Consider the following 24,203-nt stretch of genomic DNA (forward strand, 5'->3'; position numbering starts at 1 on the left):
ATAACGAATGTACACACCATAATTAAATGCACGGAGCTAAGAACAAGAATGCCAGGAATAGAGGTGCTGATCTGCCCCCAGGGGTCTGGGCTGGCAGGCAGGCCAAAGCTGGAAGGGCAGAGTGATTATCTGAAGGATGTAAGAGCCAAGAAACCACCAGAGTGTGGGGAAGCCCCTCCGAGAAACTAAAGAGACTGACAATTTTTAAGAGTTGAGGTTTTTCACTAGTTTTAACTGCTTAATCCAAAGTAATAAATGGGAGCCAGCACAAATGAAGTCAAGATCTACATGCACAGAGTCAGCAGCCATCAAAAATCAAGGCCAGGAAGCTAAGAAGAGGTAGATGAGACTGGAGAAAAAAAGAAGCTTCACGGCGAGGATGTGAAAGGAACAGTAGATCACATGGGGCAAGAAAGGAGAAGGGGAAATCACAGGGATGGGTGCACAGGAAGGGAATGAGGCGGGCAGGACCATGGTGGGGAGGTAAGGAGGCTGCATCTGAAGTGAACCTGTGCATCTTTGTCATCCTTGCAGTGACATAATATTTATACTATAGTGAAGAAGAGACCGGCGTGGAATGATGTAACGAATGATGAGCACAAATCATTGGCACAGGGTGTAGAGTGTAATATGCCCAATCAACACTGGCTACTACTAGGTGAATATTTTAAGTATCTGCCCCTTCTATAAAGGCTTAAAAACCCCCAGGTGCTCTTTCCCATCATCACAGTCCATCTTCACACAGCTTCAGGGCATTCTCCATATCTGAACCTACTTGCCATTTCCAGGTTTCAGGGTGTCCGGGTTTCCTGGCCCAGAGTTGGTGGCTCTCATCCCCTGCTGTTCCCTGAAGTGTGACCATCACTCAAGGTATATGATCAAGATGTTGGCTCAGATGTCCTATGACTCTCAGTGAACTAAAGGGGCACACACACACACACACACACACACACACACACACACATGCATGCACGCACACACACACACACACATACACCCCACTGTTGCTATGGCCTAAGGCCTCTGCATTTCCTGTCCACTGGCTACCTTTCCAAGCCTGTTTCCCCCCATTTGCCATCACCTTACTTTTATTGTACTCTCCCAACAAACTGCACAAGCTCCTACCACAGGCCCTTTGCACAGGGAATTGATCTCTTCTATTTACTATTGCATCCGCTAGAGATAAGTGCCCAGCACAGTGTAGGCGATAAACACTAATTTCAAAATGAATGAATGAATGAATAGCTTTTTCTGAGGATATATATTTATGGAAGTAATATATGAAATACAAATTAATAAATTGCAACACATTGAGAAGTAAGGATATAGGAGAAAAAGAATGCTACTAAATAAAAATTGATAGAGTAGGAAAGATCTTATATGAGATTTATTCCCAGACTTGTTTCACATACTTGTGATGATGTGTGTTATATACTTCATATTGTCAATATTTATTGACAATGTACTACATGCCAGAAATATACAAATATCATTTGGCATGTGTATATAATTATATATAAATATGTAATATATTATATATATGCTAAACAACTGTTCTTGCTTCCACAAATGGCTAGCCTTAAGTATAAAGCTGAAATTTAAAAGAAACATGCAGTGGCTGGAGAGATGGCTCAGTGGTTAAAAGCACTGGCTGCTCTTCCAGAGGACCTGAGTTCAATTCCCAGCAACCACGTTGAAACTCACAGCCATCTGCAGTTTCGCAGTCTCAAGGGGATTCAACACCATTTTCTAGCCTTTACAAGGACTAGCCATAAAACTGGTACAGATAGATGTATAGGCTAAGCACTCATAGACATAAAGTAAAAATAAATTTGAAAAGGAAATACATGCATACAGCATGTGTGCAAAGAGACATGGGAGACTAGAAGGAAAAAATGACATTAAAAAAGAGGCCTGGAGGGTAAATGGGAGTCCACCCTAATGTGTCCATACTGAATTCTTCTGAAAACAATGATTCCAATGCTTTTTAGAAAAACTCACTAGTCTTAGGTAACACCTAGGGAGAAAATGGCATTTCAGGTCAGTCACTTTAAGTCTTTTAAGATATTAAAAGCAAAACGTAGTTCTTTGCACAACCTGCCCACTGTAGTAGTCCTTAGATCTTTAGGACTCGTGGACACCTTACAAGAAATAGTGTAACAATTTTCGAAGAAATGGCTTCAAATAGAAACATGCATCCAATGTCAGTTCTGTGAATTACAATTGAGATCACCTACCAATCACAAAGAACAGTTAATCTAGTCCCCGTATTCATTAGAACCAGAAACCCTGGATTTGACTCACAACCAGGTATTATGAACAACAAAACACAAACTGTGACATATTAGACAGTTTTCCAAACTCATTTTTCTGTCAATACTACCTTTGGCTTGAACCAAGCTTCTGAGCGAGCTGCTCTAAGGACAGAGGCAGCCTCTTCATCTAAGTTCTCCCTCAGCAGCCACCACCTGCGGAGCATCTTGCATTTCCTCCCCACCATTTCACATGCCATGCCTCCCAGCCAGCGCTATTGCATCAATCAATCAAATTTTATTTTTATTGCACCATTCTGGAAAATCCACTTATACCCCTTTCCAGTAACACTGAAGAGAGAAATAATCTATAGTACCCAATTAAGAATAAAGCATGTGTCTTCTTGATGACGTCTGAACAGTGGTGGATCCAATGGTCATTAGCTCTTGAAGTTATTCAACCTTAAAACTGAGGTGGAGTACCATCTGTAACCGTAAATGGAGAAGTTTCATTACATCCACTAAAAAAAAAAAAAAAAAAAAAAAAAGGAGCGAAACCATTTGAAAGTAAGGGTTCTCAGATGGCCCTGTGTCTATGGCCAGAAGCAATCATAATGATGTGCACTTATTGAGCACTTTCGCTTCTAAGAGTTCAAAGAGTGGTTCCCTGTAATGTTAATTCACCTCTACCACAGCCGCCTGATTTATAGCTTTTCTAGAACACATGCTGGAACGAGGAAGATTGCTCAGGCTGTCAGAGGGTGGTCTTGGCTGTGCAAACTGCTGAGTGGACATTTCTTGCCGTAGGGGAGACAGATAGAAGTGGAAATTGAGGATGGGATATGTGTTGAGTGCTGACGTCAAATCAGAACATGGGCACAGAGAAAAACTTGCCCAGAATGCTCACCTAGGGGGAGGCTCAGAGAGAATGAGGGGTACACCCTGTGAGCAGACCCCGCCTCAAGGTGGCACTCTCAGCCCTGTAACTGCATAAAACTCTGTCTTTTTGGTAGTCAAAACTGCGTGACAGGGACCTCGGCTGAGCTTATTTCAAATCATAAGATGCAAAGTGAAGTGAAGAAAGATTGCCTATCTGAGGCTTCAAATTCGAAGCCAGGAGATCCCATTAAGTGACGTATGCTTACTGCTTTCTCCAGTCTGAAAAACTAACACCAACAAACTTTATTAAAAAAAAAAAAAAACTGAAGTAGTGATGGATAGATCAATTGATTCATCGGTTAATAGATAATCAAAATGCACGATACTCTTTTCTTTAGTTTTTCCTTAAAAAACATTGGTCTCTCTGTGTCTCTCCAAGCCCCTGCCCCCCACTGCCTCCAACTCTCTTCCTCCAGTCTTTCTGCTCACTTCCATTTTTTTTTTTTAATTCATGTTAGGGGTATTTTGCTTGTATGCATGTCCGGTATCTGTGGAGGCCAGAGTAAGGCATTGGGACTGGAGTTACAGTTAGTTGTAAACCTTGGATCTTTCAATGTTCAAATTTGTCCCCCTCTAGAGCAATTTTTCTCACCTACACATGCATGTGTGTGCACATGCACACACACACACACACACACACACACACACACACACACACACTTTGCCTCGTCAGTTCCTGTCATATTGTAAATGCTAACTTCCTATGAAAGATTCTCTGACACCTTTAGTTAAACTGAGTTCTCTACTGTATTTCTACAATATCACAGCAGCTCTTTCTTATAACTTCCTGTATAACATTATAGCTAATAAAAATGAGACTGTACATTCTACTTACTAGAGATGGGTAACCAGCTATTCACTCTTCTATCCATAGCTTGTAAGAAAGAACCTAGAACATCCAGACCCTACTTGATCCTTTGCCAACACTATGCGGTTCTTAGCTAATAGGTTTTAAGCATTTAAGTATGTCAGGCTTTATGCTAATCACTTCGAATATGTTCTCTTATATGATCCTAACAACTTACAATTCTGTTCAAAGTTTGTATCCCCATTTCTAAACAAAACCTGGAAATAGGATTTAAGTAGAAGTAGATCGTGAGTAGATGATCCCAGAAAGTATACCTTGAGGAAAATGGAAGTGGCCCAGGGAAGGGAAAAAGCCCAGGAAAACATGCATTTCCCAGCTAGGTGCTGCTGTGGGCAAGGAAAACCTTTTCCCACTGGGACTGTCATGTTCTACTCCTCTATGCTAAACACCAATCTGAAACCTCTCTCCTCAGAGATATGGGGATTTGGAGTTAGTGGAAGGTGATTTTTTTCAGGGGTTTCATTCTTCAGTCTTATGGCCTGTATGCATGCAGGGAGAGCTGCCACAGCTCTCTGGCAAAGCAGTGAGCAGGTGGGAGGCAGGTGTGGCACACCTCAGTGGCAAGGCTTTGGGCAACACTGGATTCTGTGTTTTCAATCAAAGCTAGACTGGGATGTGAATGTGCTCCTGTATGGTTAAATGAAAATGTTTAGACATGTCTGTTAAGAAAATAAATAAAGACAAGAGAAAGGAACCAGAAGAAGAAATAAAAAAGGAAATGAGTATTTTTTCATTAGAGATAAAATTGAGTCTGAGGATGCCTTTCTGTCCCCCTGAAGAACATGTTCTCCGAATGTCTATAGCATGCATACTTTCTGGCTGTAGCATCTAGTCTTTCCCCTGGAGTTCGCTGCACCACACTGTCAGTATTCCTTCTTTTTATACTTCCTCTGGCAGGAGGACCCTTCTATGTTGGCTCTGGATATTCTCTCTTAAAGTTATATAATACCCATTTGGCTGCAATCAAGACTAGACTTATCCTAGGAGCCATTCAACCACTATGGTGCTCATCTTTTATTTGCTTACATATCATATACACTGATTTCTGGACCCAAAGTTCAGACTACAAAGAGTGTAAGCTTACGGTTATCAGAAAGTCCTGTACCCCACTCCATGGCTTCTTTGATCCTCCTCTTGTATATACTATCTTGTTTTTATGAGGGCTTCAAAATGAACATGGACCCAGCATATTAGGCAGTCTGTTTCATTGAAGAGGAAGTGATGCACTTCTAATGCCTTGAGAAGTCATGTGTCACTTCAGATCTCTTTCAAAGCAGACACTTAAGTCCTACAGGTTCTGGCCTCAGCATACCACTTAGGCAAAGTTTGATTCCAATGTGAAATAACTCCTCACCTTCAGTTGATTTATGTAGTACCTACTATGTGCCAAATATAAAATGGTGGTCCAAAGATAAGTGTTGTATGCTTTATTTAATGTCTAACAGGAGAAGTAGACGAAAAAGTAATGACAGTATCAAGTGATACGTGGTTATCAGATTTAAACATAAATTAGTATGAGAGCAGCTTGTATAAGATAAAGCAGATAGCCTAAAAGAAGGAGAAGAATCAAGAAAGGTTACAAACCCATGCAAAAGTCAGTGGTATGAGCATGCGTATTTCATTCAGTTAGAAAGCAAGGGTTTCATTTTATTTAAAGGAAGGTTAAAAATAAGGCTTGCTGGTCATTCTCCATTCAACTTGTCCAACTCTCTCCTTCAGAGAAGGAAACTCGCTTTTGTGGGTTGCCTTTGCAGTGTGAGCTACTTCTGCACTGAGGACACGAGTGAGTTGATGGTAGACCCTTTTCCTATGTGAGGATGCTGAGTTTCATTCTACTGGCCACTGACAATTCAAACTACATCCTTTTTGGATTGGAGAGGAAGGGATGAAATGGAGCAGGGGGAAAGTAAAGACTGCTGTGTTCTTCTTGGCTTCTGCTAAAGCAGTTTTTCCCACTGCAGCTTTACTCTGAGACTGAGGAGATGGGTTCTCTCCCAACAAAGAACACTACTAAGGAGAGAAGAGGCTAGCAATATGGCCAAGTGGGTAAAGTCCCCTTCCCCTAAGCCTGGTGATTTTAGTTCAATCCCTAGGAGCCACATGGAAAAGAAGGAACTGACAACCACAAGTTGTATGTGCACACACGTGCACACACACACATGTGCACACATACACGAAGAAGGGAAGAGAGGTAAGATATGTTGTGTTATCTTTGTGGCATAGATTTTCACAGGTTTCACATGGGGGCACAGAATACCCAAGGTTGTGCTGTGGAAAGAGTGAGAATGTTATCATGAAGGTAGAGAATGAGCAGATGGAAAGAACAAGAAAAAACCCATGTCAACATGAGTTTTGGGACACTCTAGCCAAGAGGTGATGGCGCTGATCCAGAAGAGAGTTTGGGCTCTGTGGAAGCAGGGTAGAATCTAGACACACAGTGAGCAGGGCTCAACGAGGCACTGGATTATGGGAAATGGTAATAGTACATGCCTGTAGGGTTGCTACAAGGGTCGTTATTATGAAATGTGTTTTAAACTGCAAAGAGTAGTGCAAATATTAATTAGGAGTATTCTTTTGACTATATCATAGTTCTTTTCATTCCTCGTCAGTGCTTTTGTCACAAGCCCCTCCTATGATTCATTGTAAACTGAGCTGTTCCTTAATTGGATTTGCTGAAAGCAACAGAGAATGCCATTTGGCTAGTTCTTCTCCAGGGATTGGTGATATTCAAATCTCCAGGTCATTATTTAGAGTCCTTATTTCCAACAGGGGAAATTTAAAATTGGATCACACGATAATCTCTAAAGCAAGCTCTCCTTTGCCTCCAGGATAAGCAAATATTTAAACTTGAGAAAGAGGACCCTTTTTGAAAGCCACGCGTGCATCCCCAGGGACACACAGAAATCCTGACGTCTACCCTCTTTTATTAATGGTGAGGATGGTGATGAGGAAGGTGATGGTGACATGAACCTCCTACTCATCGTATTGATTGCACTTTAGTACCTATGCTGTACCAGTAAATACTCCTGGAATTCTCTTTATGTTAATTACCTCTTTGAGGCATAATAACGGGCAGAATGATCGTAGCTAAGAAGCTGAAGCAGAAGAGCTTGAAGCAGCTATCAACCTGTCAGCCAAGAACACACAGAACACATATTTGACTCCATCCCATTTGACTGGGCTCCAAATCTCTTGCTGTCTGCTTGAAGGCAGAAGAATCAACGCCCTAGCATTGCCTCTCTGCTGACCCTCAAGTCTCACTGAGACCAGAGCTTTATTTTCAGGCAGAAAGTATGCTCTCCGTGTGCTGTGGCTGTGCTTACATCAGAGTGGATTTCCCTGACTAGAGCCATCAATACATTGACACCATTCTAAGCCGAGAAAGTGATGGGGCCTTACACAAGACAAACAGAATGTCACTGTCTGTCACTCTCAGAAACATGAGCTTAACTTTTCAAGCTAGCCAGGCTATTGGGAGAGGGGCATCTTCCTAACTTCTTGTGAATGTAGAGCTCAGAAGGAGAAATCTGGCAAAAGACTTGGAAGCACACATCAAGCTATTTAACCGTGAACTGAGACGCATGCGCTGTTAGTGCATCAAGAGCCTCAAGGGATTAACAGCAGAATAAAGTTTTCTCCTAGGTTTCTAATTCTGCATCTTTGCTTCTAAAAAAGTTTATGTCATATCATTGTGTCTGATTCCTTTTTCAAGCTCTTTCTTTCCTTCTACAGTTTAGTGAAGGCTCTGAGTTCCTTCCCTAAGTCTTTATGCTGGGTATGAGGAACAGTAACATTCATGAGAGTCTGGATAAGAAGAAAGGACTATCCTCCGGATCACTTCCTGCAATGTCCAAGCTAAGCTGTCATTTCAACATACACTAACCCAGTCAACCAGCCAATCTTCTGGTCTAGGCCATTGTATATTCTTTCCTTCTGATATGAGCCACACTTAGGCATGAATACATTTTTGTAAGTCCCTTTTTTATACTCTATTACCTCTGTCACATGTGCATCTAACATACGTACAAATGATCACACAGTCGAAAAGAAATTCCAAACAATCTTGGGTCTCTGGTAAGTTTGTTCTGTAGGATGTTTTTAAAGGGTTTATGTGTTAAATAGGTTTAATACAATGATCATAACAATTAAAAGCATATACAATGCTGAGGCAACTGTCCAGCCTGCTCAAAGACTAAGGTATAGCTCAGTCAGTGTCATTCATTTTGAACTAAGTTGAATTAAGTGTGTATTTACAGGTTTGTAAGGGATGAAGGGGTTTAAGAAGGACATGGAAAGGATCAGAAGGCTCTAGGAGCCATTGTTCTGTTATTCTCTATGGCTTCCAACATTCTATCCCTTCTCCAAAGGTAAGAATGTATTTGGCATCTCTTCCTCAAAGACAGCTTTGATTTCCTTATAAGTACTGTGAACTATGAAATACATTAGGCTACAGCATAAGATGTAATGAAGTGTCTAGGTAGACATGAATAATTACAGTCCTGACTAATTACTCACTGTACCAGGTCCTCTACCATGGACAGCTACATGAGTGACCTAATTTTGCAACTGGAGTTTTTGGCACTGTTACTGTCCTCATCCTGTGGATCAGGAAATTGTGATTCACTAAGGAGAAGGAACCAGATGAAGAAGACTCAGTGGACTTGGGTTTAAATGAGTAATTTGACTTCAGAAACTATGTCATTATCTACTCCTTCTGCCCTTTGTCTACAGAATCCGTCTATTCATCACATTTTCATCCAACTATTACAGAGAACTATAGTGAGGCAAGTGTGTTTTTAAACAAAAACCCCACGTTCTTGAGATACAAGACACGATAGAGCTGAATGTACACAATTCGTTCATTTCTTTATTGCAACCTTCAACCTCTATTGAACATCCTTACTTTGATGTCTTACCCTAGAAGACCGAAGAATAAGGATGGAAGAACATGAGATCTCAAAATAGTACAAGGAGGATGATTACAATGCACGTAAGAAACCACTATGATCTTTTCTTTAGTCTCATTTTACTCTATGCGAGCTGTACGACACAGTTGTGGCTTCATATGGTCAGATATGGCTTCACAAATTCCTTGACAAAGCTCCCTAATCATATGCTGTCATTTACTGGAAACCAGTTTGCTACCTTTATTTTGTGACAGAAAAAAAAAAAAAGACATGGGAAGAAATATGAGCTGGAATAGGAAGCAAACATACCATGGAGTTTGTGGGTTTCTCTGTAAACAAAGGGCCCATTTTATATATTTTCCTTTATAATGTCCAGAAAAAATAATTAAAGAAGCAAAATTTCAGAGCTGTCTTTCACTTTCCATGATAACATCCTGTGTTATCTCTGATCAACAGGACCATTACAGAGAAGTAGTGGTAGCCAGGCCACGCCTAGATTTCTGATGGGAGGAAAATGCCTTGTGCACAAGTCCTTGCCAGCAGCAGCAAAACCTTCTCAAAAGATAAAGGCCAATTGACCTGGAGAGCAGGAAGCCCCAGGGGGTACTTCCCACTACCCAGTGCTGGCCTGCTGGAGTTTATCCCATTTCTGATTAACTTATCCTTTTAATTAACATGTAAAGAAATGACAATTCTGTCAGCTCATGACGCATCTCCTGCACATTCAGCTTGGCACACTGGGGCATGAACTTGAGAAAACTGTGATCAAAAGTTCAAAATGCTAAAATGAGAGGCATTAATGGGTGGAACCACCATGTGTGCACTTACCAGGATCAATTTTCCACTTAGACAGCTTTTGCCCAGTTGTGCTAACTACTAACCAATCTATACTCCCTAATGGATTAAAGCGGAAAGGTCAGGAATCATAAAATCATCCATTTCCCACTCATTAATATTCAAGTGTGGGTTGCTGACCTGCCCCAGGCTCCACCACAGTGAGGGTTTATTTATAACCAAGTTACAAGGAGACCAATAGTCTATGGGACCATGGATTTGTGTGCATTTTCCAAACTGTGACTCAGTGAGTACAAACATCCACAGAGACAGGATGGCACTGACAGTTGACAATGGAAGTGAGTGAGGGCCAGAATCAGGACAAAAGGTTGGAGACACTCACCACTCCCAAATTTAAGGAAATGCAAAACAAACAAAGCCAGCAGCAAAGCTCAAAGTAATCCACTAAGCCAGACAAGTCATATTTAATGCAATATTCTCTAAACATTGAATGTGATATTCTGTAAAACTTACCAAAATGTATGATAAAATATCAGAATTCTAAATGAATACAAAAAGCATTTGAGATATATTTCTAATGAAGACATTGACATTATGTGATAGGAATACTAGCAGATTTTGAATGAGACAGGAAGTTCAGAGCTAAATCCAGGGATCTGGAAATCATTAGCTTGGTTACCCAGGGACTTTCCATTGCTAGCCTTGATTTTTAGATTCCTCATCACTGAAATGGAGATAATTGTCCCCAAATCTCAAATCATTACAAGGATTAAATACATATAGAGAAGAGTTTTAAATTTGTTTAAACTATTTAGGCAAGTTTCATTGAATACTTACAGTGTCTCAAACCCTAATTTTATAATATAATATTCTGGAAAAACTACAGGTGGAGATAAAATAGGAAATAACATAGAATGGATGCTAGGCCCTTTGTTAAAGCATTCATGTTTGGAACAGTAGCAACCAAAATGGCAGATACTGGTACAATGGAACAGATGCTCTCTGTGCCCAGACTTGAATGCCAAGGTTGTCATTTAGGTCAAGAAGTAGCAATTACTGAACAATTGGTATGTGGTGGGTATTGTCAGTGTGTAATCAAATGCTACCTGCCTCAACACTCTATACATAGGTATGTTGGAAGTTGGATACAATCCTTTGTCCATGTTACAAATGAGTAAACAAATTATTAGGCTATTGACTGACATGTCACAGGTAATAGGCGATAAGCCTGAGGTAGCCTCCCAGTAGCCTGCACTGTCCATACCTATTTGTTACCATATGAGAAAAGAAAAACCTCAAAAGGGTCTAATGCTTACACAAAAAAAGAGAATCTTGTGAGAACATTGAATAGGAAAAAGATTTGAAGGATAAATGTCAGCGTAGAATTCAACCCCTTTAACCTGTCTATATAAAGCCAACTGGCCTATTGTCTGTATTATAATGCATTGAATTTAAAATATGAGAGGCATCAACAAAAACAGTGCTTTAATTGGAGAAAACTAATAAATAATATGAACCAAGAAGAAACTCACAGAGACATAGAAATCACTAAACCAACGCGGCTGGGGAGATAGTTCAGCTGGGAAATGGTTGCTGTAGAAACATAAGGAGTTATAGCTCCAGCATACATGTGAAAAAAGAGAGACAGAAAAGCTAAGTATACCAGTGGCCCTATAAACCCAGTGCTGGTAAGGAGTTAGGGATATTCCATGTGGGTTGCTGGCAGGGTGAGTTGACTCAGTGAACTCCAGATTGAATTAAGGATTCTGACTCAAAAAATAGAGGTGTAATTTGTCCCTTGTCCCTCCTTCTCCTTCTGTATTGACCTTCATCACTCCCATTAAAGCTCCCCCATGGTTGGTTGATAAAGCCTCAAAGAATCTTAATATTCTACGTTTACCTAATATTATGCTCAACACATATAAGTACGCATAAACAAATTTAAGCCACTTGGGCTGGCAATGCTTCTCACAAGAACCACAGACTAACAGAATCCTGAGTACCATGTATAAGAAATTTCTTCTTTTGCTTTAAATTGTTGGGTCAGGGTAGTTCAGATGACTTCGTAAACTAGATATGCTATTGCTCTTGCCCTTGGTTGCCTCTTAGAAGTCTGAAGTAAGCCTCTATAGCTGAAGACACCACACACCTAGGACCCAAGATTCAGATGACTCTAACTGGTTCTAACCCAAAGCATCCTTCCTGCTGTATAACTTTCTTGGTACCAGAAAACACCATGCAAGATTCCAAGGGAGGACACTGTCCTACTTAACTGTGATACCTATGGACCATAATGATACCAGCATGGCAGGGTATCAGAATGATTACACTCACAATTGGATGTAAGGCCCACTCAATAGGAGGGAAATTATGCCTGGCAATAGAAACCTACCAACTTCCACAGAGTAAGTAGTAAGATCCCGTTCCACATAACTATATCCAAATCACAAGTCGTTCTTATGCAAGGGTCAGGTGAGACAGTGTGCAACAAATGACTCAAATATAATGACTATTGTGAATGATTTTATTTGCGATCATGCAGAACTGTATTTCAATTCTACATATGCCATTCAAAATTCCAAAATTTTAATCTTTAAATTAAATGTTACAGATATCTGTAGCTCCTGGATGGGTGCCTAAAACATCAAAGATGCTTGGTTGCAATCAACAGTGGTAGTTGACGTGTTGGAACAGGAAAAGCATTGTCGAGTCATGTGAAGTTGACAATAGTTGCTCTTGTCTTCTAGAAGGCATGGTTAGCCAAAGTCATGCTGACAGAGAAAATAAATATCAAATGCATCTTTAAAAAGGATTAGGAAAAAAACAGGATGTGAATCTCCTAACCTCCACCACGCAGCTGAAGGAGTCTAGAGTGGAGGTAGATCTTTCTGTGAGAAAGGATATTAATGAGTCATAGGCACAGTGGGAATCAAGCAGTATAAAAACTCTGTTTGATCCAATGTCACCTCAAAGCTCCCAGCATCATAGCCATAGCCCACGGCTGTCTGTGTGCATCACACATCTGGATTCTGCCAAACATATGGATGGCTTGACCACATGTTGGACCTTTTACAATTTTACCCGAACATGTGGGATCAATATCAGAAAATAGGGGGCAGGATAATGTGCAGGGAAACTGTCACATTGAATGTCTATAATTGAAGTTTGGAAAAGTAACACCCAGATCTCCTGTGTGACAGAAGAACTGAGAGAAGGAAATTGCCTGTGAGCCAATAAGGAAGGCAGGTGTGATTGTGATTATGAGTGATTTTCGTCCCTCTAATTGTTGTCAGGAAACCTGTGAGACATCAGAGCCAGGGGAGGGAATGACTGACATCTTACTGATGAGTTCCTGGAGCCATGTGTGAGGAAGACCCCACCAGGGCTAATTCATGTCTAGATCCAGTGAAACCTCATGTCTGGACCATAGGCGAATAAGCAATAGTTCAGCCATTTGATATGATGTTCAGGTTCGGACATAAATAGTATTATCAAGAATTCAAACTCAGTTACTGGGGAGACAGGCATCCTTGGTAAATAATACATCTGAGTCATCCAGAACAACACGCAAACCATTTTAAGCAACCCACAAAAGGATTAAGAGCTAACAAGCCTGAAAGTAGCCAAACTGGAAGACAGAGATGTTCCCAAAGCACCTTGGCATGAACTCACCTTGGCAACACCTGAACTAAAGCTGATAAGCACGTTGCACCAGACAGCCACAGAATGTAGGGCAGAGAGTGCCTGAACTGATGACTGCAGGGCTGGCAAACAATCAGCCTGTAGGACAAGACAGCTCTGAATCTCAGGGGGATAAGTTGTCTTTGGCAGGCTTCGTGTTCAACAAAAACAAATGGCTGTGTATAAATCCCATGGGGTGCACACTGAAATTAACCACAGGCCCCACTGCTTTCCCCTGTATAACACTAGCTGCCTTTGCTTGTTTAGTGGGCACAAAGTGTGTTGTCTCATGTAGTGTATGTCCATGTTTATATGTGTGTACACATGCACAAGCACGTTCGCATGCTTGTGTGCCTGGAGGCCAGAGGTCAACATTGGATGTTTTTCTTTAATTGCTCTCCGCCTTTATTCTTGAGACAGGGTCCCTCATTGAGCCTGAAGCTACTCTGTTTGTCTAGGCTGGCTAGCCCATGAGCCTCAAAGTCTACCCATCTCTGCCACACATCCAGTACTGCCTTCACAGGCACAGCTGCCAGGCTCAGATTCACACTTGTATTCAGATCCAACTTTGTGTGGCAGGTGGATTACCAACTGATATTTCTCTCGACCCGCCAGGTGTCCTTATTTCTAACATGATAAGGACACTCAAAGCATTTCCTCTTGCAAGCTCTGACTCTCACTCTGTGGCTTGACAGATGAGGAATCTGATTAAGACATTTTTTCCAGACAGCCACTATGCAAGGACTACTTTGCTGCTCTTAAGCTCCTTAATGTACCTATAGCTTCATTTTGGAATTTACAGTAGAGAAGACAAAAAGCCTAAAAGGTATTTGGTGCATAGCATGTCTTCACTGCTCTTCTCCCCAACCTGTAAGCTTTCAATAAGACAACATAGTTACTCTTTACTTCTTTGTGTTCTATTACTTTTGTTGCTGCTGTCACGATTTTTGAGCTGGCAGTCATTATATTGGGATCTGTATATATTGTGGTTGCTGAGATCCAGTTTCACTTGTGGCTCAAGCTGGAATTGGACTTGTAACCTTCCTGAGTGCTGGGTTACAGGTATACACCACCATGCCTGACTGCAAAAACTGTAACTATTTCCTCATAAGCTGAGCCACCAGAATCCCTATTCAGGCTTGCTAATGATAAACCATGCAGGGGCTATGGAGGACATGTATGATTTTGCACAAAGAACTCTAGGTTTACCCAAAGGCCATAGATCAATAAGACTATCTCTGAAAGTCTATTTCCTAAATGTCTGTAAGCTACAGTCAACCTGAGTCTTAAAGGGTGGCTCCATTGCTATTTTGATTTGACAAGATGAAAAAAAAAAAAAAAAAAAAAAACAACCCCCGAGATACTAGGAGTTGATACTTTTACCCAACCCACATAGCTGGTATGTAGATTGGAAATTGTGTTGTAAATCTGAGTGTTTTCACAGCCCCTGAACTGCCTCGCTTCAAGGTCCACTTCAGCTGTATGGGCTGAGAAGCATTGTTCCTGTGAAAATGGCCAGACATGGCAAGGCCACAGAGTTTGTATAGTATGCACTCCACAGCCACAGTCTATGGGTCGTGACAAAGGCATTGGCAGTCCAGTGAATTAAAGCTGGAGCTAGAAGGACTGAAGACTTCCATCTCACTCACCATAACCTTTGTGCTGTTGTTTTGTAGTGATTTCTTTCTCTAATTATATTAAAACATTGGGAATGTGGGAATGAAAGGTACATTTTAGCAAGAAGTGCCTTTGAAGTACACAGTTATTGAGTTTTAATTTCCACTGGTCCCTGTGACTGTGTGTTGAGGAGAAAGGAATGTGGGGTGATAGCGAGGCCTCAGAGACTCCCAGGGCAGGTGGGAGTCCTCTGTTCCATGCCACTCAGATATAAAGTCACTAATTCTTTTTTTTTTTTTTTTTCTGTTTTCTCTCTAAAATGTCTGCAACTTCAGTTGGCCTTATAAGTGGTAAAATCTTGAAACTCCTAGAAAAAAAAGATGTCAAGCAGTCTTTGAATAGGTGATACATACCCCACTTCTGGTTTTTGATAGGTATTTCATTGACATGGCAATTATTGATGGTGTTTGTTTAAACATCTTTGATCTTTTCAAGGTCCACAATAATCTTGGTTTTTATAGCGTCTTTATATTTGTCTGAGAACATCTCTGGATAAGACATTGAGAACTGCCCCATAGCAAGACTTTTCTAGAGCCCTCTCTCTCCCCTCTTGTTCTTTGCCCAGCAACTTTCAAGTCTCTTCTTCATTAACCTGGGTACTTACGTATTCAGCAAGACTCACCCAGTGCACCCAGCCACCCACAACCTCCATGCAGAAGGGCCTGGGCATCGGTACTTGCATATCACTGCCTTCTTGCCCAGGTTCAATCATTCTAGCAGAACTGAAAAATGAAAAGAGACTGAGTGAGGGGATATCAAAGTGGAAAAAGTTGCCCAGTAGTTTAAACAGGGCTTTCTGTGTAGCCTAGAGATGTCTTGAACTCAGATCCCTCCACCACCCAAGTTCTTGTGCTTACCCCCACATCCAGCTTAGAAGCCATTCCATGGCGAAGCCTCCTAAAGTGAACTTCGAAACAGTGTGCAACTGAAAAGAAATTAAAGCCCTTGACTCTGAGAGGATATATTTTATTATATTCAGTGATTGGCTATCATGAGCTCCAGGTCACATGTGACTGTTTAAGCTTTAAATGTCTTTTAAAATTACACATTCTTTTAATGAACCTTTTAAAACATAATACTTAAAAGCAAAAAAAAAAAAAAAATAAGTATCAAATATAAAACTAGAATTAGGGTTATGAGGTTGTCGCATTGATATTTAAACCTTTCTAGTAAATGACCTTCATTTTAATGGCAAGCTATGTTTTTAAGCTTGATCAGAATCCCTCGATAACACTTACCACTCTGCTGTCTCCTCTACCCACCAGGCAGAACCACTTGCTTTTAGCGAACATAAGTGTCCACCCATCTTAACCATCTTCACGTGGTTATTGCTGCTTCTCCCTGGACCATGTTGCCACTTAAGCCTGGTTGTTGGCTTGTAGATCGCACCTTCTCATAGTGTCCTCATCTCACAAAGGGTGATTAATTATTTGTTGGTGGTGGTGTTTTTGCACAGGGTCTCATATAACACAGGCTGGCCTTAACCTCACCATATAGCTGAGGTAAACTCATAGTTCTGCTTTTTCCTCTCACATTGTAGGATTACAGGAGTTTAGCACCATGCTCAGCTCTCTCTTTCATGCTTTAATGAGTGCTCTAATTCAATTTAAGGGGGATATCCACCCTCATGACCTAGCCCGAATTCCCCAATCTATATCCTGATACTGTCTCCACAAAAGTTAAGATTTTACTATGTTAATTGAGATAATACAAACAACATTGGGGTACTATGCTATACTCTTGCATATTTCAACATAGATAAAATAACTTCTGAGGAAGATTCCATCTCCTCTGTAGAATAGATCAAGCCCCAACACATCCTTTGGTTCTGTGCAACCGTGGACCACACTGTGGTCAAATGACCTCTTTACTGGCTTCCACATTGCAGCCAATCATTGGGCCTTCGGACACAGAATAATTTTTTGTTGTTTTGTTTTATTTCATTTTAATTTAATCTCCATGCTACCTAGCACAGTCCTTGTTACAACATATGAAATCACTAAGAGTTCTCTGAAATAATAAACTGAAACAGGCGCTAAGTGAGTTCTCCATCCTGAAGGCCATCACCTAAGTCACCCAGTCAGTGTGTAGTCAAACTGTGCAAGCGTAAATTATCCAGGCAAGTGATGGATTCTGTCATTTCTCAATTTAGATTAGGCATCTCCTCTTGGTTAGGGAATTTCAAAATCTGTAATCTTATTTTTTCTCTAAATGTGTCAGCCTACAAAATGACAAAGAAAAGTTAGTGAGTTTGGGGGAAATAAATCATGATAAGAAAGGAACAAACACTTTTATATAGTAGCAGAAACTAAAGGTTGATATCAAAAGAGTCTAGTTAACTTCTAGGATGCCAGGGTAGTGGATACCTACCTACACTGTGAAAGTGGTGTGTGTGTGTGTGTGTGTGTCTGTGTGTGTGTCTATGTCTGTGTATGTGTCTGTGTATGTGTCTGGCTGTGTATGTGTGTGTGTGTGTGCATGCGCGCCTGAGTCTTGTGTCTGTCTATGTATGTATGTATGCATGTATGTGTGCTTGTGCATCCATATCTGCGTGTGTGTTGTAAGCACACCTGTGCCTGCAAGTACAAACACCTGTGTACTCGCAGTGACCAGAGATGTCCTACTGTATCATGTCACACTTACTCCTTTGAGACAGTATCTCTTAGTGAACTCACAGCTGGACTAGCGGCCAGCAAACCCATCATTCTCCTGTCTCTGCCTCACCCCACACACACAGTGCTGGGATTATTGGCTAATGTGGCTACTTCTAGATGTTTATGTAGTTGCTGGAGATTCAGACTTACTTAGGTCTGTGTGCTTGCATAATCACCCCCCCCTCCCCTTATGCACTGAACTGTCTCCCAAGGTCCTTGTAGAAGTCTTAAAGCTAAAGAAATAAAGTCCTCCTGGAGCGTGAATCCAATAAGAAGAAAAAGGATGCGTAAGGAATCCAGATAAAAGGACAGAAGGGTAAATGATGGATTAGAAACACAAAAACCAGAGCTAATTAGAGTATTAGAAGAGACAGGGGGAAATAAAGGATGAATGCAGGCATAAGTCCAACGTTAACTCTTTACGCTCAGCATCGCATTTAGTCACATAACAGTTGTCACTTTTCTGAGCTAAATAATCCTCCACTCAAATAATTGTGTTAGAAACCTAGGTCGTGAAGTGTCATGGATCCAGTTGGAATTGACGTTCTGGTAGGCAGAGCTAAGAGCCCTGGCTATGCCCACAATACTCAGGATGTCTCTGTGTTGCCCTCACAAACCATGTGCTCTAGAACTTCCTGCTGTGCTTGTAGAAAGGGGAAAAATAACTAATTTTACACTTCAGATTTGATAAACGCAAAAAGTCAAAGGTTGAATCTGGAGATTTGCAGAAAGCGAGTCCCTGTACAAAGTTCTGGGTTGAAAGGGTTCTTCTCTCTGTAGAGATGCTCGCACTGGGTTATCCATCGCAACACTTCCTGCCCCATACCAGACAGTCAAAGGGACATGATATTAATGTGTGAAACCCAAACCCAATACAAAATTGTTATTTTTATAAATTGGTGAAAATCATGACAACTACATCAGTAAAACTAAAAAAAAAAAAAAAAGATTGATCATGTACGGAGATCTGGAAGCCTCTCTTATTTTGCTCTTAACGTTGTTCGTCTCTGATTTCTCCCAAATGAAAAGCAACCTGAACCTTAAATAATGGGCATTCGGTAAAGCCAGTTGAATGAGAGAGTGATTCTACCACATGGATCCTTTTCATCTGAACACCTAAGCTGAAAGGATAACCACTGATCTTTTCCTGCAAAATATAGTTCTCCACGGGAAAATGAAAGCCAATCACGGCAAATGTTTCCACTTCAGTCAGAATGACTCTGAGGATGGGCATGGGGCTTTGTTTGATAATAAATGCACTTTACCTCATGCTTACTTCTGGTGATCCCTCGCTGGGTGGTGATCTTTAATTAGGAGATGTCAGACACCGAGTTTGTAGCAGTGACTCCTGATGCTCTCTGGGTCCCTGCTTGAGATAAGAAAAGCCATGGCTCCCGACTGTGAAGTTCCAAAGTCCTTTCGCCTCTGGCTCCTACATGGGAGAAGATACAAGCTGTGATCTTGATTTAAAAAAAAATTGGGACATTAAAAACTGTTAACCTTTTACTGTCCTGTGATGCACAGCTTCCCTCACAATCTTTGGCAGTATTCTGGTGACATTAGCGTTTGCTATCTGCACTCTCGCTTGGGTATCTCACTGTATCTCGAAAGTGTCATATCTGAAGCTAAATTCACGACAATCAGTTCTTTTTATTTTTTGTCTTTTTATATATTCCTCAGACATCCTACCATGTCAGCAAGAAGTCAGAAAGTTGTATCCCATCACCGCTCACTTCCATAGCTTACCAGTCACCAGGCCCTCGCCAGGCCATATTATGCTCTTTTCTATGTTACTGTCACCTGTGAGCCCTCCTTCCATTTTACTTTTCTACCTAGATACCTGGGTCTCCTACACTGGCACTATAGTCCAACTTAATCTTTCCCACATAGACCTAGCTATATGCGTTACTCCACACGTTCAGTTTAGACTCTTCAGTTGAATTAACATATGGTATCATTCATGTTGAAGGCTCTTTGTGTTTCCGCATATTACTTTTTGAAATGGCCTCCCTCCGCTTTGCCAAAATAGACTCTCTTCAGACCTTATGCACAGCCTTACTACAATCAACTAAAGCCACTCCTTTCTCCTCTGACCATTTTCTCATCATCCAGTGAGCCTTCCTCCATCCTAACCATCCCTTTTCATTTTAAGTGATTGGTAGAGGCCCTCACATGTTGCCTCATGCGTCACTTCCACCTACACTGACATCCTCTTCATAAAAGGTGTCTTTTTCACTCCTTCCCTTCTCTTTTTGATTGGATGTCTGGTCCATAGATAATGTATAAAGATATTTCAGTAATGCTATCCTGTCAGTTACAGAAAAGGAAGACATTCTCGATTCCCACATACTCACAAGAAGCAGCCATTGCAAGATATATATCTTCTTCCTTCTGCCCAGTTCACATACTGCATTTCCTGTTGAGGAGCCTTTTACAAGCAACGTACACTATGGGATGGGGCTAAAACCTAAGCTGAGGTTCAAAGCAGCTCCCAGTCTTACCTTCAACTGACTTTTTAGCATGCCAAGCCCCCAGACTAGGCACACGGGAGACCTTTAATAAAAATGCATAATGCACTGGAAAGATGGTGCCATGGGCAAAGGCCCTTGCTACCTGAATATTTGTGATTGATTCCCAGGACCTACACTGAAGAAATAATCAGCCCTCACAGGTTGTCCTTTGATGTCCATGTGGGTGTGACATGCACTGACACACACCACACACATGTACACACACACACACACACACACACACATGAAAATTTAAAATTTAAAGAATAGATCATGTGATGTCCTAAAGAAAGAAATGACTATTACTGGAGTAACCAACCACTTCCTGTGTCAGTGATCTTCTACCTCTGTACCAGATATACCCTTGTGCATGTGAGATCAAAGAAATGTAATACTTAATAGTCTACCAATCATACTATACTACCCATCTGTTCTCATATCAAACCTTGTGTTGCTGGGATAAGGTAGAGGGAGATGGGGAACACTGTCTGGCAGGCATCTGTCACAGACTAAAACTGTGTCTACTGTGTCTCACGTGGACAGAGCAGGAGACTTCTTGAAAGAGAAGCTGTCAGGAAGGAAGGAAACAGTGAAGGCAATGGAGTGACCGCTCTGCAAGGTGAAGTTTGCTTATGTCTGCAAGATTTTTCTCTTCAGAAAATGTCAAAAAATGTTTATATTTACATGTCCTGATCAAAGGAAGTAAGAAAAACAAAGCTTTTATTAGAGTACCGTTTGAATAAGATACTGCAAACAACCTTAACAATGGCTTCAGGGTGGGGCACTCCCAGATAATGCAATGCTCTACAAACATAGTAACGCAACCACAGACTCATTCCCAGAGTTTTGTCCTTTAGTTATTTTCCTAACAATTTACAATAGCAACTGATTTTTCTCATTCTGAAATATGACACATGAACATACTACAAAGTGGCTATCAACTTGATAAAAGGTATCACAACCAGTAGCATGGCAGATACTTCATTCCCACTTATTTTCCATACCCTAGATTCTTAATTTTCTGTAATGAGTATCAATTAACACGTCTATGCCATAGGCAGTGGTATTATAAGTTCTTATCTCCATATTTCTTTTCTTTATTTTTTACTCCCTCTGACAGTCAAGTAAGCCCAATCGTCTAAAAAAAAAAAAGAATTTCAGCCAAGAAATCACTTACTCTAAAAGCAACAGTGTTTGTAGAATTCCTGGCCATTCAGTGCAGCCTTTCTGTGTTTAGGTTATTTTTGTAAGCTTTTAGTAGCTATTTCAAATAGGTTTGAGGAACCCCTGCTGAGATTCCCATTTTCTGAAAGAATGATTCATAACTCCTAGTTCAGTATTCAAGATTCTTAACTATCTGTTTACCTTCTAGAATGTCAGCCTCGGCACAGCCTGGTCACTCACGTGATTTGGGTGCTAGCCTTCTTGCATTTGCAGAATGTTTCTGCTTCATGGAGCATCCTCTGTCATGTTCCCTACCTCCATCTGTTTGCTCATCCTTGAGGTCTAGCTCAAATCCCTTCAGCTCTGAGTCATTTCCCAGCTCCATTTCAGGCAGAATTTGTTGTTTTCACTTCTTCTATACTTCCAGTGCTTTGTTGAAGCTTGCTAATACCACATTGTGAATGTCCATCGTTAAATATCACAAGTTTTGTAATCTGACATGGTAAAATATTTTGTAAATTTGTATTTGAGTTTATGGCCATGTGAATCATAGACAGGGGTGGGGGCAGGGTATATATACACAAGTGCAAGTATCCATGCATTCCAGAAGAGGACATAGGTCCATTGGGACTAGCAGTGCAGGCGATTGACAGCCATTGATTATGGAAGCTAGGAAGTAAACCCAAGCTGTCTGCTAGAGAAGTAAGTTTCCTTAACTACTTAGCCACATTTCCAGGCCCTCTAAGCTGACTTTAAGCTTTGGAAGGAAGTGCTGAGAGGATGTTTCAGTTAGGAAAGTCCTTACATTGTGAGCACAAAGGCCTGAGTTCAATTCCCAGAATGTTTCCGCATATAAAAGAGGAGTAGGCAGAAAAAAGAAAAAGCTAGGCTTGGGGGTAGACAGTTGTAATCATAGCTCTCTAGAGAAGATGAATCCTTGTGCCCACTGGCTAGCTAGTCTACCCTGCTTGGTAAATGACCCTGTCTCAACAGGAACAACAGCAACAGAAATGATGGGACCTGCAGAATGGCATCGCAGTTGCCTTCCAACTTCTATGCACATTACACACACACACACACACACACACACACTAAATAAGTATAAAAACAAATATTATTTTTGAGAGCCTTTCAATAAAGAATTTAAGACTACCTGCAGTGGAATTATTCACACCACTGGAAGTGGCAAGTCAAGCTTTGGCTGTGGAAGTTTAGACAGTAGATCCCCACCTCATCCTTCTACTGTACACATCTCTTAGTCACAGCACATGTCCTGCACTCCCTGCTTCCTAAGGAAAGAGCTGATCTCCCTGTGAAGCTGTGGCCTCACCAAGGGTTGTGTCCATGCCTTAATGTTTCTTAGAACCTAGGAAAATCAGCATCGAGCAGGTGATCTGTGAAGAGTTGAAATCCACTGTGTTGCTTTGCCAAACACTAAGTTGTGTTTGGATTTAAGCTGTGATGTTTTCTTCCTAGCCCTGATATTCTTCAATCTCATTTCCAGAGCTAACAAGATTTGGCTCAATAACATTCATTTTTATTAGCATCCTTAAATATTATAAAATAATTGGGTTCTTTTAGTATGGCAGTGATGTTGATTAGAACAGAAAATGCATAAGTATATCTTTATTATGTGTAGATATGATTACCCTACTATCTTTACTTCTAATATCATTGCTTAATAAAAAAAATCCAAGGAGTGCCTCAGGAAGGCATAATATAATTTTAATATACTTTGCTTCAGAGAACCTCTGATGGTTAATTATGAAACTTCCATCTTTGAAGTGAAATTAGAAAAAAGGAATTTATTAACTAAAGGATGCAGGGTCAGTAAATCAGACAGCTTCCTTCTGAGCATTCTATCTAATCAATCCGGCGAGACTTAAGACAATTATATTTTATCAAATACGGAGAAGTAAGCACCAATGGGGCATGTCAATTGGCTTTGGGCTTTTCTTACAAAACAATCATAGGAAATGATCAATCCATTCTTTTAAAAATTTTTATTTATTTATGCACTATACATCCTGGTCATAGCCCCATCCCTCCTCGCCTCCTAGTCTCACCCTCCCTCCTTCTCCCACACCCCACTCCCTATTCCTCAGAAGAGTGGAGCCCCTCTTCCCATTCACCTCAGCTCATCAAGTCATATCAAGACTGAGTGTATCCTCTTCCCCTGAGGCCAGGCAAGGCAGTCCTCCAGGCAAGGAGGAATTAACTGGAAAGCTGGTAAGAAAGTCCATGTCTGAGAGAGCTCCTGCTCCTCTTACTATGGGAGCCACATGAATCCTGAGCTGCCCACCAGCTACATTTTTATGGGGACCTAGGTCCTATCCATGCGAGGTCCTTGGTTGGTGTTTCAGTCTCAGCAGACACTCCAGGGCCCTAGTTAGTTGGCTCTGCTGGTCTTCTTGTGAAGCTCCTGTCACCTCTAGGTCTTTTTCTGCCCCCTCCCACTTTTCCACAAGGCTCCCTATACATCACCCAGTGTTTGGCTATGAGTCTCAGCATCTGTTTTGAGGCACTGCTGGGTGGAGCCTCTCAGAGGACAGCTCTGATTGACTCCTGTCTACAAGCATAGCAGAATATCATTATTAGTGTCAGGGATTGATTCTCTCCCATGGGGTGGGTCTTGGGTTGGGCCAGGCATTGGTTGGACCATCCCTTAATCTCTGCTCTATTTGTTCTATCTTCATCCCTGCATGTCTCGTAGACAGTGTGAATTTTGAGTAGAACTTTTTGTGCGTGAGTTGGTG

Source organism: Acomys russatus, chromosome 7, assembly GCF_903995435.1.
Source record: "Acomys russatus chromosome 7, mAcoRus1.1, whole genome shotgun sequence".
NCBI lineage: Eukaryota > Metazoa > Chordata > Mammalia > Rodentia > Muridae > Acomys > Acomys russatus.